We start from the raw sequence: 17890 nt of genomic DNA, 5'->3' as shown, positions 1-17890 counted from the left end.
TTTTTTTTTACTGCTCCTTTCATCAAAGTTTCTATAACAAAGCTGTCTTCATTATCTGGGTCAGTTGTAATCTCTGTATAATGGATCCCAATCAAGAGTTCCCTAATACTTGCCTAGGACCATCTTATCAATAGTCATTTGATGATTCACCACATAATAGGATTATGGCATGTCACAATTGTATTTTTAGCATCTTCAAAGACAAAGGGCTAGCACCTTAGCAATGAGTTGCTCTCTGTGGACAACTGTTTGAGGTTAATTTTCTCCATGATTCACTAAATAATTTAGGTAGTATTAGTAATTCTTGATGGGAATTCTCCACTTATGGTAGCTACATATATTCTATTAGCAAAGCAAATACTTTAGCAAATGTAATTTTAGTACTCCCAAGTGCCTTGTGTCTATCAATTTCTTCTTGAAAATATTGTAAAAAATGACTTTCAGTGGTGGCTGCTTTATCAGTACACATAAAAGCTGCATCTAGAAAACACACTAAACAAAATAACATTAGAATGTAAGTTTTGATAAAACCATAGAATTTGCTTTTTTCAAAACATTTTAAATATCATGTTCTTGTTTTGAAGAAGGCTCAAACACTGGATTTTTTTTCTTTAGCAGGTAAATAAACTTGATGGAAGGTGCTTTCAGGAAAAAAAAGTAAATCGTTGCAAGAATTTTTCTTCTTTCAAGTGATGTTAAAGAGCTTTGTAACATTAGGTAACATTAGCTCATGAGGTGAGGTAGTCTTTATAGCTAAACCCCAGTAAGATGGATTTAAAATATTTAACGTTTTTTAGATATGAGTGCATGTGTGCTATTGTTTCTCTGTGATGAGTGAAACTGATGCTTTAGGTTGGTCCCTTATGCATTGCCATAAGAAGAAGGAATACACCATCAAAAGAGGACACAAATATGTATAAAATGTGCATGTGCTAATTCATACACAAATTTTAATAGATATGCAAATTTAGAAAGAATTACTATAAATAGAAAGACCAGGTGACCGGCGTGCCTGCTCAGTCTGCTCTCCTGGTGCTGTTGATGGGCTTGTTCAAGGTCCCTAAGGTTCTTTATTGAACCTGATTGGACAGCCCTTCAAACAGAGGATTGTCCTCTAGCCCTATGGTACCAACGTGTTAGAGGAAATGGAGGCTGAGGGTGAGGAGCAAAACTATTCAAGTTCACATGAAAAGTTATGCTAAGGTGAAAAGAGCCAGGACAAATCTCCAAGTCTCAAAGTTTGTCTGTTTTTTTTAAAGTTGGAAATAGGCTGTGCTGTGTTCTTATTGAATTCATTCCTATTTCAAAGGCCACACCCAGATACCCGCAGGATAATAGCTTCAGGATAATTTTTTGATGGTGATGTAATTAGAAACAGCAGTAGTTCTTGTCTTGTCTCATTTTTCCCAACAGCATTTCCCCCCGCCCTCTTTCCTCATGAATAACAGCTTGTGTCTGTTCCCATAGCTTATTCTTAAAACACACAACATATATGGTGACTCTTTGAATCGCTACAGTGCCAATTGAGTAGGGAATAACGATAGTATTTATTCAGGGCTAGGATCAAGTTATGTAAAAGTACATAATTTCAACAATTCTAAGCTCTCAAAACTAAGCTCAAGTCCTGATCACAGTCCAGAGAACCATGTGACCAACTGTAGCAGAAACACTTCCCCTGCCCCCAGTTCTGTAATCTGTGGTAAGCTGCTTTTGAAATTCAAGAGGAAATTGAAAAAAATGCTTTCTTGGGGGGGGGGCTTTTCAGAGTGTCCTGTAGTGGTCGACGTTGGTGATCTCTAGATTGTTGCTGTGGCATGAATGGAAACCTTGCTAGTGCACTGCAAACTGTGATTAGAGTGGTTATTACTTTTGTAGAGCTTTAATTTTGTAGAGCTTCTCTGTCCGAAAACAAAATTAGAATAGCTAATTTTCTTCTACCATTTTTTTAAAAAAGAAACTTCTACACTAGGGAGGAGGCTAATAGTACCCTACAATTTTTGGGAAATTGACATTGCCAGTTTCATTTACTTGTACTGCACAAATATCAAGACATGGCAGAATTCTTTAACTGTTTTTTCCCATGCATGTTGTTTTGCTGGGGGCTACACTGTGTCATCAGTATGGCTCCACCTTCTCTTTCACCATAAGGGTTCATTCAGTGACACTAATGTTATGCCAAGGACTGTGGGCAGGACTGCATAATAACTTGCTGACAGATTGAGTGTGTGCATATATTATATAACATGATGGAGTCTGGCTGTTGATATACGGATTTGACATAAAAGGTTAAGAGAGGGAAAAATTGTGGTGAAATTTATAGATAAGGCATGGGGATAGGGGAAGACTGCCGACAGATGAAATATGAATAATTTTTGCTACTGTTGGTTGGTGAATAATTGAACTTTTCTTTCTCAGTTTGAGAAGTTGCCCCCACCCCTGAAAATGTTGTCTTCTACTACAAACGTGTACACTACCAGCACATGTAGCCCTCAGGTTTGTAGTAGAGAACAGCATTCTTCATCTGTTCTTTGTCTCCACACACATATATCAGGTAATGCATATGTGTATTTGAAGATCAAGGCAATGTCATTTCGGTTTTTACTTAAATCCCTTTGTTGAGTTTGTGGTTTTGTGTTTTGATCTTGCAATGCAACTCCAGGTATTAAACCCATAGCCTAAAACATTATTTATTTATTCTTTTATTGCATTTGTATACCGCGCCATAGCTGAAGCTCTTTGGGCGGTTTACAACAATTACAAACATTAAAAACAAATATACAAATTTAAAAACACATTTTTAAAAACTATTTAAAAACACATGCTAAAATGCCTGGGAGAAGAAGAAAGTCTTGACCTGGCGCCAAAAAGATAATGCCAGGCGCACCTCATCAAGAAGATCATTCCATAATTTGGGGGCCACAACTGAGAAGGCCCTCTACCTTGTTGCCATCCTCCGAGCTTCCCTGGAGGAGGGCCTTCAATGTTGAGCATAATGTATGGGTACCGGTAACATGCACATACAGAGGTTGTAGAATAATTCTTTTTATCCATAAGATAGCAATGGTGGTCTCTCCACTGGTAAGGGAGGTGGGGAGGGAGGCAGAGGCCACTACTCAGATCTTTGCACGTCAAATCAAGTGCAACCCCCTCAGCCAGCAAGCATAATCTCTCTCACTTAACCATCTCCCAGACCCTGCCCTGCCACCAACTAAGGGACACTCACCCAAGCAAACATTTCCCCCTGAGATGCAAAAAAGTTAAAATAGTGCAAATGCAGCACAGTAGCCAGAGAGGGTGGTGGAGGACACTTTGTGTGCCAAGTGTGTACGTACACACACACACACACACACACACACACACACGTGCGCACCCACGCACTTCCGGCTCCTTTCTCCCTTCATTCTTCTCCACCACTGTCCATTTTTTTAAACAATTGTTTTTTCCACTCCACCCACCCCCATCTTGCTCTCTACCTCCTCCCTCGTTGCTTTCTGCTTACCCACAGAGCTCGAGGGAAGAGCGCTGCTGCACAGAAGCTTAGTTTGAGGCACATGATTTTCATCCACAAATCAGAGGAGCAGAAGACTTCCCCTGCTCCCTCCCCAAAGTAATGCCCCAAAGTAATGCTGGAAACATTACAATTACTCCACAACAGTAATAAAACTACTCCTGGTTCTATTACAATCAAAATGTAAAGGAATTACCCACTCGTTCTTCAAAAAAGTAATGAATTACAAGTAATTCGTTACTTGTAATGAATTACTTCCAAGCTCTCTGATTGGGTTGTAAAAAGTAGGAAGCTAGTTATACTTGCAGTTTTCTTGAATCACCTCTTTGGTTTATGCTGTCAGTTTAGTGTTACAGTGACTCACTGTTTGTATTATAAACTCTTGAGATATGCTTCAGAATCTTAGAGCTTTAGCATTGTAATAGACTGTCAAGGAAATTGGTAATGTTATAGTAAAATGGCAAATAACTTTTGCGGCTCCATCGTTTGCTTCATTAAGGTGATGCAGCTGAGTTTGAAGAAAATCTCAGTAACCACAAAACAGTCAGATGGTTCAACTTTATCCTTTCATGTTCAGAGTGAGTTTAGCAAAAGGAAAGGAGCAGAGTTGCAAGGGTCCATAATATGCATTAAGGTGGCAAAGCAAGAAATAGATTAGTATTTTATGAGATTGTTCAGACCAATACTGATGGCCAGATCCTCTGCATTTTAATCTGAAGGTAAATCTCACTAAAATCAACAGGGTTTACTCCCAAGTAAGTGTACATAGGATTGTGGCTGTGCAGCCCAATCCTGTGCAAGTTTGTTCAGAAATAAGTCACAAAGTTCAACATTAATGTTCATAGAATTGCAGACATATTTTTTATGAAAATGCATTTATAAAGCACTTTTCCGAAGTGCTCTAAGCACTTCACATGTAACATCGCAGTAATTCTTATGACAGCCTTGACTTATCCCCAAGTTTTTGATGGGGAGCAAAAAGACAAGGCTGATGCCATCTAGTGAGTTCATGTTGGAAGTGGAAGGGCTTCAAAAATAATGGGAGTGAATTTTGCACTAGGAGAGCCTCAACCAGTACTCCCTCACTATGAAGCTTGTGTTGCTCCAGTGTCCACATTCTCAACTGTTCAAACTTTTCTGTGCATGCACATACTTGATTTGCACGATGTGGGCCTAGCATAGGTTCATTTCTGAGTGAGGACATTTATTTTCATTCTTTCTACACATTCACCAGCTGCCCTCTGTTACACAAATGCACAGTTCAGCTGGAGCTCTGTACATGCTACAAGACTGTGTGTGTGATCTGGTTGGTCTGAGCAATGGGAGCATCATGTGGTCACCAAGGAAAAGCCCTTATTGTGTGAATCAGCACTGGCCCCAGCACTTGCCAGTCACAGGATGTTATACCCTATCTTAACTCCCAAATCGAGTACCATATCTAATGCAAGTGTATCTAATGCACCTACAATTTGGCCAGTAATCTTCCATTGTCAATAAATGGTTCCCAACACACAATCGCATCCTGTGTTAACTAAATCCGGTACCTCTTTTTCCGTTTTTGAGAACTCTGAGAACAAGAGTATCTTACTAAAAAAATAGATTGGAAGGGCAGCGTTGCCCCTATAGCTTGCCTTTTATCCTCTGGCATGACATTTAACTCAACTCAGGATGTCACTGGAATCATGTAAGGACTCTTCAGTTCAAGCTTAGACCTTTGTGAAAAAGCCCTGTCTTTTCAGGGCAAAGTACTGGAAGAGTTTTTTCCTGTAACTGGGTGCATAGTGCATTCCCAATTTGTTTAGCTTTTTGAGATGGTTCCAGAAGGTTGCTCCCATACCACTCTTTTTCAGAAGCTCTACCCTTGTGACAGACCACGAGAGGTGATTTCTTTCTTCTACTTAAGCTTGAGCTAGTCCCCTTTCCTGCCTCTGGTGTCCCATGGTCTCCTTGCATGTGAAACATGTTTGTTGCTTTGTTTCAGGTCTAGGTAGGACTCGTCAACTGACATTCATCAGTGTCTGTCTAAAATGGGATGATTTTTCTAATTTAAACCAGTTTGGAGACTTCAGTCAATGTTTGCCTTATTGGCTACCCCATCACTGCCTGATCTTTATTGGGGAGAGGAAAGTAGAAGGACTTCCAAAGGAGTGGGCAAAGTAATCCTGATGTATAGCTGCAATTCTGCAACTGTACTTCACCACAATCCCCTTTGCCTATCTATGGAGGTGCATCCTTAAGTTGTGGTGAAGAAATTAAGCTGCTTATGATACAAAAATATGGTGCCTCAAATTTCAAACTTCCTATCTTTTGGATTCTTGCTGTCTACTCACCCCCAATTTCATCCACCTGTGCCTCTCATGAGATGGGAACAGCTACTATTTTGTATTTAGCCTCCCCTTTCTGGTTCTTTCACTTTTCTCATAGCAAAGCTCTGTCTCTTAAGACTCCACCTCTTAATTCAGTATTGGATAACTTCATCTCTAGTCCCTTCCTCTCAGTCTCTGCAGCAGTAATAATAATAATAAATAATAAAATTTTATTTAATTAGTCGCCCATCTGTCCGCCTAAATGGACACTCTGGGCGACGTACACAATATAAAAACAATATAAAAACATATACATACAGCAAATTACAATATTAACAGCAATTCATCTAACCATCCTTCAGTAATACAATATAAAAACCTAACCCACCCCAGAAATCCCATAGGCCTGCCTGAACAGCCAGGTCTTTAAAGCTTGGCGAAAAGCCATCAGGGAGGAGGCGTGACGAAGGTCAAAAGGAAGCAAGTTCCAGAGGGTGGGGGCCACAATCGAAAAGGCCCTCTCTCTGGTCCGCACCAGTCTAGCTGTTTTCACCGGTGGGACCGAGAGAAGGTCTTGTGAGGCTGATCTTGTTTGGCGGCATATTTGGTGATACTGGAGGCGTTCCTTCAGATAGACTGGGCCGGAACCGTATAGGGTTTTAAAGGTTAGTACCAACACCTTGAATTGGGCCCGGTACACAACTGACAACCAGTGTAACTCCATCAACACTGGGGTAACGTGGTCCCGGTGATGGCTCTGCTTTATTAAGCGTGCCGTCGCATTCTGTACCAGTTGTAATTTCCGGACCGTCTTCAGGGGTAACCCCACGTAGAGCGCATTACAATAGTCTAATCGAGAGGAGACCAGGGCATGTATCACTCGTGGGAGCAGGTGTAGAGGAAGTTAGGGACGCAGCCTTTGTACCAGATGAAGTTGGTACCAAGCTGCCCGGCTCACTGCAGAAACCTGAGCCTCCATAGACAGCTGGGAGTCCAAAATGACCCCTAGGCTGCGGACCTGGTCTTTCAGGGGTAATTTCACCCCATTAAGTACCAGGTCAAAATTTCCCAGCCTTCTTTTATCCCCCACTAGTAACACCTCGGTCTTGTCGGGGTTTAACTTCAGCCTGTTCTCTCCCATCCATCCACTTACAGACTCCAGGCAATTGGACAAGGTATCCACAGCCAACTCTGGTGAGGATTTAAATGAGAGATAGAGCTGCGTGTCATCCGCATATTGGTGACACTGCAGCCCAAAACTCCTGATGATGGCTCCCAGCAGTTTCATATAAATGTTGAATAGCATGGGGGAGAGGATAGAGCCCTGTGGCACGCTGCAGTTGAGGGGCCAAGGGTCTGAAACCTCATCCCCCAACGCTACCCGTTGGTATCTGCTGGAGAGATAGGAACGGAACCACCGTAAAACAGTGCCTCCTATTCCCAACCCCTCCAGCCGACTTAACAGGATACTGTGGTCAACGGTATCGAAAGCCGCTGAGAGATCCAGGAGGACGAGGAAAGTGTGTTCTCCCCTATCCAACGCCCTCCTCATATCATCCACCAGAGCGACCAAGGCTGTTTCAGTTCTGTATCCAGTCCTGAAGCCCAACTGGAAAGGATCTAAATAATCTGCTTCCTCCAAGTGTGTCTGTAACTTTGCAGCCACCACACGCTCAATCACCTTGCCCAAAAACGGTAAATTGGAAACTGGGCGAAAGTTGTTTAAATCTTGGGGATCCAAGGAGGACTTTTTCAGAATAGGTCTTATTATTGCCTCCTTGAGGGCTAATGGCATTGCACCCTCCTCCAAGGACGCATTTACCATTGCCTTAATTCCTTTGCCCAGTTCCGCTTTACAGCTCATAACGTGCCATGGCGGGCAAGGGTCCACGTCATCAGAGAGAAGAGGGTGAAACCGATCCCAGCAGACCGGACTGCAGCTGGCTGCCTCTGGACCACTACTTGTAACCACGACGTACAGAATCTTGTCCTTCAGGCGCTCGATTTTATCGACAAAGTGTTTTACAAATGTGTCACAGGAGGCTTTTGAATGTTCCATAGGTTCCTGTGCAACTGGACCGACCAGGCTTCGGACCACTTGGAACAACCTCCTGGGACAGCACTCTGCAGACGCAATAGAGGCAGCAAAAAATATGTAAACCAGGCAACACAGTAGCTTAGCCTGTGTAATGCATTATTTCTACAGTGGCATTTCAAGGTGCAAAGCCATTTTGTTGCTTCTGAATCATTTTATATTGTCATGTTATTACATTTAAACCATTTTATATAAATATCACAATTGCAACAATAGTGCGGTTATTGCTGGTTGCATCAAGCAAGCACATTAATATTGGTTTCTTATTGATTAATGAATGCTTATTTCATTGGAGAATTGTTAGGAGATCCTTATTCCCCTCACAGAGCTACAATTCCCAGAGTCCTCTGGGATGAGGAAATGACTGTTAAACCACAATGAGAATTGTAATTCTGTGAGGAGAATAGGAATCTTCTAACAGGTCTCAACATCCTTCACAGACTACACTTCCCAGGATTCTTTGGGGGAAGCCATGACTGTTTAAAGTGGAATAATAGTGGAATAAATATGTAGTGTGAATGTGGCCTTTGTTTGGTTTTGATCTTACCCAGTGTATTTGAAAGATCTGGATAACTTATGTTGTTTATTAGGAGAGATGGATTGGATCTGAGTGCTTGTTCACAGGTATCTAAAACGAATTCTCAATGTTTTTGCTATTTGCATTGGTCTTGGTTTGTCACTGTCCTTGCAGTCTTATTTCTTCCATGACTTATTTCTAGATTCATTTCTTTCTGTTTTCACTCTGGATTGTGGTTGTTGCTGGTTATAATTGGGTGAATAGTTTCCTTAGCTTGAGAAATTGGGTATTAGTAACATAGTTTATCTGTGTTTTAAATAAATTCATGGATGCATTAATTTTGGGCCCTTATTTTCTGGTAGTGGTCTCTGAGTTGATCAAGCTTTTCATCAATATGACTTCAGTCTATTTGGTATATGAACGTTTTGTCTATTGATTTTTGGAGAAATTAGTTTCAGTGCTCATAATTTGTTAACATTTTCACCTGGCTATTTAGTCTGTATATGGTGGCTTCTCCCTTCAAACCAAAGCTTTGCGGGGGTGGCGGGGAAGAGAAGAAGAAGAGCATATTATGGAACATCGAAGACCCACTTTCCTACCTAGGATAAGGGTTAAAATTGAGAAGCATTTCTGTTCTAATTTTTGCCCAGAATGTATTTAAGGGTACAATCCAACTTGTATTTACACGTGGCTTAGGGGAATTGGATGTGGCGGATCCCCAGCTGATCCGGCAAGGTCTTGGCTCTGCCAACAGAAGTCCCTTGCCCTGGCTCAGCCATGGCAGAGCTGGGACCCTGCCGACTCAGCCAGGGGTCCACCAGGGAAGCCCAGCCCAGCGGAAGGGGTGTTCTGGGGGGGTGTTGGAGGAGGCGTTGAGGGGAGGAATTACACCACAACTCCTGTTTGGAGAGCTTTTGTGGGTCCTGATCTAGACCAAAATTACGCCAAGGAAAATGTCAGTCTAAGAAAATAATTACGATGGAAGTCTAAAGAGTTGCTTACTCACCAGTAGGGCTATTCATGAGAGCCAGCTTTTTTTTCGTGTTTATGTGTGCAACTCCTGGCTGAGCCGACGTTCTGCCAGCCCGGTGGCTCCCAAATGGCAAATGGATGCTGCGGAGCTTTCCACCGGCTCCTCCTCTGCTGGCACCCCTTCTATTGGTTTCCCCTGAGTTGGATTGCTCTGCCCTTCAGTCCCGCTTCTTAGTGTTTTTGTTAGCCATGGGGTCAGACTGTTTCTGGCCATTCTCACTGCCCTTCTTGCTTAAATGTCTCCAGTTGGCTCTGCTTATGCTGGTTCTAGAGTTATTTTTTTCCTGAAATAGCAGATTGCTATGTTGTTGTAATCCAAGAATGGTTCAGTGCAAGTCTGAATCCGTGTCCTTGCAAATCACCAGGAATAGCTCTTCTGCCATCATTCTCTGCCTCCTAGACTTGCTTCTTATCTCTTCTACACATTATAAAAAAAATGTCCTTTGTCGTATTTTGCCTGTGCCCCTTCAGAGTGTAATTGAGATCACTAAAAGGAAAGTAGCTCTTAACATGCCAAAACAGCTGAATCCTATCAAATGGGATCAAGTCCATGAAATCCTGTGCCACAATAATAATGTCTGTTGTTTGATTCCACAATTTGCGGTTTTTGTTGCAACAGACTAACATAAGTACCTGTCTGGAAATCAAAATACAGTTAATTTGTTGTGGCACAGCAATTGCAGGTACTCTTGGATGAAACAGATTATCTTGACACATTCCAATCTGGGTTCAGGCCTGGTTATGGGACTGAATAGGCCTTGGTTGCCTTTATCTGGAGAAGGACAGGGGTAGTGCGACCCTGTTATTCTTATTTGATCTCTCAGCGGCTTTTGATACCATTAACCATGGTATCCTTCTGGGCCAACTTGGTGAGATGGGTATTGGAGGCACTGTTTTAGAGTGGTTCCGATCCTATCTCCAAGGTTGTTTTCAGAGAATAGTACTGTGTGATTGTCTTTTGGCCCCTTGGCAGTTGTGCTGTGGGATGCTGCAGGGTACCATCTTGTCCCCCATGGTGTTTAACACCTATATGAAGCCCTTGGGAGAGGTCATCAGGAGATTTGGGGTGAGGTGTCAACAGTACACTGATGATACCCAGCTCTATTTCTCTGTAACATCTTAATCTGGAGAGGCCGTGCAAGCCCTGGACCAGTGCCTGGACATGGTGGTGGGCTGGATGAGGGCCAATAAACTGAGTCTGAATCCTAGCAGGGGAGGCACTGTGGGTTGGTGATTCCCCGGTTCGGATAATTGGTCAGTTGCCTGCTTTGGTTGGGGTAATTAAATATTTTTAATTCACTTAATAGATCTGACAAGTAGACTGCTTGGAAGTTCAAGCCATAATCAGCCAGTGCTTTAGTTGCTTTGCTACCACCAGTTATCACCAGGGGTGTGAATCTGCTCTATATGTACTCCAAATTAAGAGGTGAATCAGGGAAAGTTCTCACATTTCTAATTTGGGTCATACCATTAACAAGGCATCTTGAGGTATATCAGGGATTCCCTAAGCTTTTGAGTGGCTGTGTGGTTTGGCTGTCCAAAAATGTGCAGATGTGTTTTCCCCCTCTCATGAGAAATGAAACCAAGTTGACTGGGAAATAATAATAATAATAATAATAATAATAATATTTTATTTATTGGTTGCCTATCTGTCCAGGTTAGTGGACACTCTAGGCGACTTACAATAACAAAAAGCTATACATAATATACATATACAAAAACAAACCACAGTCCTAAACAATTTAAAACCAATTTCCAATTAAAACATCATAAAATTAATCCTCCTTAATCCCACAAAAAAAAAAAAAAGCAGCACACAAAAAACAAACAAAAAACAAACAAACACCCAGGCCACCCCAGCCAGCCGGCTTATGTATCCCTCCAAAGAGGGACAGGTGGTAGCAATCAGTCCCAGCTGGCTGGGTACCTGGGGCCTGGTCCTGCAGGATGCAGGTCTGCCAGGCAGAAGTCCCACAGGGAAGGGTGGTGGAGGTGGTGATCCCACAGCAGCAGCAGCAGACTCTCCTTCCCGGGGCGGCGATGTTCTCTTCCTGCAGGCCCTGGGTCTCCCACGCCACCCCAGCCAGCCGGCTTATGTATCCCTCCAAAGAGGGACAGGTGGTAGCAATCAGTCCCAGCTGGCTGGGTACCTGGGGCCTGGTCCTGCAGGATGCAGGTCTGCCAGGCAGAAGTCCCACAGGGAAGGGTGGTGGAGGTGGTGATCCCACAGCAGCAGCAGCAGACTCTCCTTCCCGGGGCGGCGATGTTCTCTTCCTGCAGGCCCTGGGTCTCCCACGCCACCCCAGCCAGCCGGCTTATGTATCCCTCCAAAGAGGGACAGGTGGTAGCAGTCAGTCCCAGCTGGCTGGGTACCTGGGGCCTGGTCCTGCAGGATGCAGGTCTGCCAGGCAGAAGTCCCACAGGGAAGGGTGGTGGAGATGGTGATCCCACAGCAACAGCAGCAGCAGACTCTCCTTCCCGGGGTGGCGATATTCTCTTCCTGCAGGCCCTGGGTCTCCCAGGCCACCCCAGCCAGCCGGCTTATGTATCCCTCCAAAGAGGGACAGGTGGTAGCAATCAGTCCCAGCTGGCTGGGTACCTGGGGCCTGGTCCTGCAGGATGCAGGTCTGCCAGGCAGAAGTCCCACAGGGAAGGGTGGTGGAGGTGGTGATCCCACAGCAGCAGCAGCAGACTCTCCTTCCCGGGGCGGCGATGTTCTCTTCCTGCAGGCCCTGGGTCTCCCACGCCACCCCAGCCAGCCGGCTTATGTATCCCTCCAAAGAGGGACAGGTGGTAGCAATCAGTCCCAGCTGGCTGGGTACCTGGGGCCTGGTCCTGCAGGATGCAGGTCTGCCAGGCAGAAGTCCCACAGGGAAGGGTGGTGGAGGTGGTGATCCCACAGCAGCAGCAGCAGACTCTCCTTCCCGGGGCGGCGATGTTCTCTTCCTGCAGGCCCTGGGTCTCCCACGCCACCCCAGCCAGCCGGCTTATGTATCCCTCCAAAGAGGGACAGGTGGTAGCAGTCAGTCCCAGCTGGCTGGGTACCTGGGGCCTGGTCCTGCAGGATGCAGGTCTGCCAGGCAGAAGTCCCACAGGGAAGGGTGGTGGAGATGGTGATCCCACAGCAACAGCAGCAGCAGACTCTCCTTCCCGGGGTGGCGATATTCTCTTCCTGCAGGCCCTGGGTCTCCCAGGCCACCCCAGCCAGCCGGCTTATGTATCCCTCCAAAGAGGGACAGGTGGTAGCAATCAGTCCCAGCTGGCTGGGTACCTGGGGCCTGGTCCTGCAGGATGCAGGTCTGCCAGGCAGAAGTCCCACAGGGAAGGGTGGTGGAGATGGTGATCCCACAGCAACAGCAGCAGCAGACTCTCCTTCCCGGGGCGGCGATATTCTCTTCCTGCAGGCCCTGGGTCTCCCAGGCCACCCCAGCCAGCCGGCTTATGTATCCCTCCAAAGAGGGACAGGTGGTAGCAATCAGTCCCAGCTGGCTGGGTACCTGGGGCCTGGTCCTGCAGGATGCAGGTCTGCCAGGCAGAAGTCCCACAGGGAAGGGTGGTGGAGATGGTGATCCCACAGCAACAGCAGCAGCAGACTCTCCTTCCCGGGGCGGCGATATTCTCTTCCTGCAGGCCCTGGGTCTCCCAGGCCACCCCAGCCAGCCGGCTTATGTATCCCTCCAAAGAGGGACAGGTGGTAGCAATCAGTCCCAGCTGGCTGGGTACCTGGGGCCTGGTCCTGCAGGATGCAGGTCTGCCAGGCAGAAGTCCCACAGGGAAGGGTGGTGGAGGTGGTGATCCCACAGCAGCAGCAGCAGACTCTCCTTCCCGGGGCGGCGATGTTCTCTTCCTGCAGGCCCTGGGTCTCCCACGCCACCCCAGCCAGCCGGCTTATGTATCCCTCCAAAGAGGGACAGGTGGTAGCAGTCAGTCCCAGCTGGCTGGGTACCTGGGGCCTGGTCCTGCAGGATGCAGGTCTGCCAGGCAGAAGTCCCACAGGGAAGGGTGGTGGAGATGGTGATCCCACAGCAACAGCAGCAGCAGACTCTCCTTCCCGGGGTGGCGATATTCTCTTCCTGCAGGCCCTGGGTCTCCCAGGCCACCCCAGCCAGCCGGCTTATGTATCCCTCCAAAGAGGGACAGGTGGTAGCAATCAGTCCCAGCTGGCTGGGTACCTGGGGCCTGGTCCTGCAGGATGCAGGTCTGCCAGGCAGAAGTCCCACAGGGAAGGGTGGTGGAGATGGTGATCCCACAGCAACAGCAGCAGCAGACTCTCCTTCCCGGGGCGGCGATATTCTCTTCCTGCAGGCCCTGGGTCTCCCAGGCCACCCCAGCCAGCCGGCTTATGTATCCCTCCAAAGAGGGACAGGTGGTAGCAATCAGTCCCAGCTGGCTGGGTACCTGGGGCCTGGTCCTGCAGGATGCAGGTCTGCCAGGCAGAAGTCCCACAGGGAAGGGTGGTGGAGATGGTGATCCCACAGCAACAGCAGCAGCAGACTCTCCTTCCCGGGGCGGCGATATTCTCTTCCTGCAGGCCCTGGGTCTCCCAGGCCACCCCAGCCAGCCGGCTTATGTATCCCTCCAAAGAGGGACAGGTGGTAGCAATCAGTCCCAGCTGGCTGGGTACCTGGGGCCTGGTCCTGCAGGATGCAGGTCTGCCAGGCAGAAGTCCCACAGGGAAGGGTGGTGGAGGTGGTGATCCCACAGCAGCAGCAGCAGACTCTCCTTCCCGGGGCGGCGATGTTCTCTTCCTGCAGGCCCTGGGTCTCCCACGCCACCCCAGCCAGCCGGCTTATGTATCCCTCCAAAGAGGAACAGGTGGTAGCAGTCAGTCCCAGCTGGCTGGGTACCTGGGGCCTGGTCCTGCAGGATGCAGGTCTGCCAGGCAGAAGTCCCACAGGGAAGGGTGGTGGAGATGGTGATCCCACAGCAACAGCAGCAGCAGACTCTCCTTCCCGGGGTGGCGATATTCTCTTCCTGCAGGCCCTGGGTCTCCCAGGCCACCCCAGCCAGCCGGCTTATGTATCCCTCCAAAGAGGGACAGGTGGTAGCAATCAGTCCCAGCTGGCTGGGTACCTGGGGCCTGGTCCTGCAGGATGCAGGTCTGCCAGGCAGAAGTCCCACAGGGAAGGGTGGTGGAGGTGGTGATCCCACAACAGCAGCAGCAGACTCTCCTTCCCGGGGCGGCGATGTTCTCTTCCTGCAGGCCCTGGGTCTCCCAGGCCACCCCAGCCAGCCGGCTTATGTATCCCTCCAAAGAGGGACAGGTGGTAGCAATCAGTCCCAGCTGGCTGGGTACCTGGGGCCTGGTCCTGCAGGATGCAGGTCTGCCAGGCAGAAGTCCCACAGGGAAGGGTGGTGGAGATGGTGATCCCACAGCAACAGCAGCAGCAGACTCTCCTTCCCGGGGCGGCGATATTCTCTTCCTGCAGGCCCTGGGTCAAAGTGAGAGGAGAGAGGGGATGGAAAGGTAGAATGGCCTTTTATTTTGACAGGTCTAGCTTTTAGTCACAGTGAATCATTTCCCCAGGGCACTCCAATCACAATAGTTGGGAAGTGGAATGAAAAACTATGTTTTTCACATGGATCTGTGCCTTCCTCTATGCAAATCAGTGGTAGAATCTCCGCTGCATCCTCAATTATCAATGGGGGGAGCTTCTGCTCTCCCCACACCAATGACCCTTGGGGTAACAGAGTCCCTACTCTGTGTGTGTGACATTTCCCCCACCCCAGTCTTTCCTGAGGATTCATGCTCTTTCCCACCACCCATGATTACTCTTGTACTCACCCCAAAGTGGTAAAGTCTGTCTTTGAAATGATAATCACTGCAAATAAATCATTCTGAAATTTGGCAATCTTCATCCTCTCAGAAGGGGTGCCTGTGCCTAAAAACTGCATCCAATTCTGGCAGAAAATGAAAAAGCTATAGCCTTTTCTTTGTTTAAAACAATCAAACCTTAAAGGTGCCCTACATGAAAGCCCCCTGATGCATCTACCTAAAGTTTGGCAAGCTTAACCCACCCTGGAGGGCTGCTGTGCCTGCAAAGTCCATCCACTTCTGTGAAAAGGAAAATAAATTACAGCCATTTTTAAATTCCTCATTTATTGTGAATTGAGGTGGATGGGTTGGTGGGAGCTGCCATTTTTAACAAATGTAATTTGATCCTGAATAACATGTTGGCTTGGAAAGACCGAGAACGGCCCTGAAACATATCAGGCTGATTCCAAAAGGTACAGATACAAGTAAAAATCTTGTGGCCCATGCTAGTTATTAACACTGTTGTTTTGGAATGTGTAAGTATTTCCGTGTTCTAAATCTCAAAACTCTCATGTTGATAAACAAAATAGGGTTGTTAAATCTTCAGTGTTGCACTGTGTGCGCTTGAGTGTGAAGGGGAAGAAAGAGGCAATCATTGAATTCTAATAGCAAAGTGTCTTAGAAGAAGAATTTAGCAAACAATAAGCACTGTTGGCAATTGTGTAATGTTTTTATGATACATTATATACTTTTTTGGACCTTCTGTCCCCAGTCTTCGCTTTTAATGCTGTGTCCTTCATTTCTGGGCTTCTTGTTGCCATAACCAGTGCTGGTTTCAAAGTTTTATGAGTCACTGCTTAGAATAGTGGCAGCTTATGCCCTTTCATTTCTGCATCCCACCTACCCATGCAGACAGTTAGTTCTCATTTAAATATTTATGTGGGTGCTTATCTTAAGGAAGATAAGTGAGGAATAAAAAATAAAACTTTTTTTTAGGAAGAGGTGGGGGGAATGCTTCTTAACATCTTATTGTCAACACCTTCCCCCCTTTTCATGTGATGGTTCAATATTCAAAGAACCTTTCTTCACACATACCTCACGACAACTCAGGAGTTTTGAAAACTAACTTTCCAGCATCTCTTTGCATAGCTTTGTTGAGAGTTAACTATTTGAAGTTCAAGAACTTCAGTTTTCTTGCAGTATTATGTTGCTGTGAACATGGAAGTATGGACAATGCTTCATTTAAGAAGGGCCCATTAGAGAAGTATTTTTGATTTGGGATGACAAAATTTGTTCTTCTGAACAGTGTGCCCTCTGTGCTGTCCATTTTGGCACTGGCAGCCTTGCAATGCTTTCAGTTACTGTGGACTCTTCCAACAATTCTAAAGTATTATTGGACAGCCAAAGCAAACAAAAGATGAACTCTCTAAAAACAAGAGCTTTTCCTAGTAGATCCACTAGCAAACAGCAGTAATAAAATAAAGTGTTTTTAGTGCTTTTGTTTGCCGCCCTGGGAGGAAGCGCGGGATGTAAATAAAATAATATATAAAATAAATAAACCATAAAGTCTAACAGTGCAATCCAATACATGTCTACTCAGATGTAAACTCCGTTGGTTTCAGTTGAATTTACTCCCAGGTAAGTGTGTATTGGATTGCAGCCTAAATCTTTGAAGATTTTTGTGCTCCTTGTTGACCCACAAGAAAATAACAAACTTGGAAATGCTACCGCTAGCTCTGATCTGATCAAATGTCCTGGAATCCTGTTGAACCAATTACCATTTTTGGGAGTTCATTCCATAAACTTCTTCCGGTTATTATCTCTTTATATGTACCATCTGCTTTTCCTCCAGGGCGAAAAAGAACACTGTGTACTGATTTTGTTCCTCATCCCAACATCCAAAATCAGCTTTATTTGTCTAGGAATTAACTCCACATTGTTTTATTAGGCCAAAGGCTGTGTGGCAAGCCAGGCAAACACTTAAATGCCTTTTTCACAAATGTAGTCACCGCTATTAGCTCTTGGCTGTGTTCAAGCTGCTTCAGCATACTGTATGGGCATACACCGCTTTAATGTTCGCAGTGGGACCGGAGAGTATACTTAAACATTTTATGAAGTACTGCTGCCTTCGATTTTGTACATCTCCTTGGTTAGACATGTGTACTTCTCATTGCGTCTATTTTCATTTGTTTTTATGTAGCATTGAAAATTACCTGAATCTCTGTTAAGTTTTAAACAATAAGTTGAGTAATACTCTGTCCTGATTCTCTATAACTGTGCTCTTATAGAACTCCATTCATTTCCATCCAGTCAGTTTCTGAAAAGACTTATTTATTTTTTCTCCAAACACTTTTTGGAAAACTAGAGAGACAGTGTTGCTTCTGCAGCCTCTGTTTTAATAATTAAATAAAATGTTCATTCCTGCTTTGCAATAGGTTGAAAAATTGGTGGGGAGGAAATGGAAAGCACTCATCTGATGTCTTACTGGTCAACCCTACCTTTCACCTACTTGGATTGCCCAGGCAATTAATAGGCAGAGATCTCTGCTGAAAACTTGAAAACTATCAAACTATTCCTCTGCCAGCAAATCAGCCTTGAGTAATCCTTTCTCTTCTTGGATCTCCTCTGAAGACAATGTTTTAGATAATACTTTGGCAATACATTGTTTATCCAAATG

At 45.7% G+C, this 17890-nt stretch overlaps 1 protein-coding gene across 5 annotated transcripts in view; it reads left to right on the top strand.

The window, feature by feature from the left end:
* SGMS1 (sphingomyelin synthase 1) overlaps positions 1-17890 on the top strand; it is an 86533-nt gene that overhangs the window by 49707 nt on the left and 18936 nt on the right. The gene's annotated exons all lie outside the window — the stretch shown is intronic.

This window comes from Rhineura floridana, chromosome 7 (genome assembly GCF_030035675.1).
Source record: "Rhineura floridana isolate rRhiFlo1 chromosome 7, rRhiFlo1.hap2, whole genome shotgun sequence".
Lineage (NCBI taxonomy): Eukaryota > Metazoa > Chordata > Lepidosauria > Squamata > Rhineuridae > Rhineura > Rhineura floridana.
This window is presented reverse-complemented; position numbering and strand designations above follow the sequence as displayed.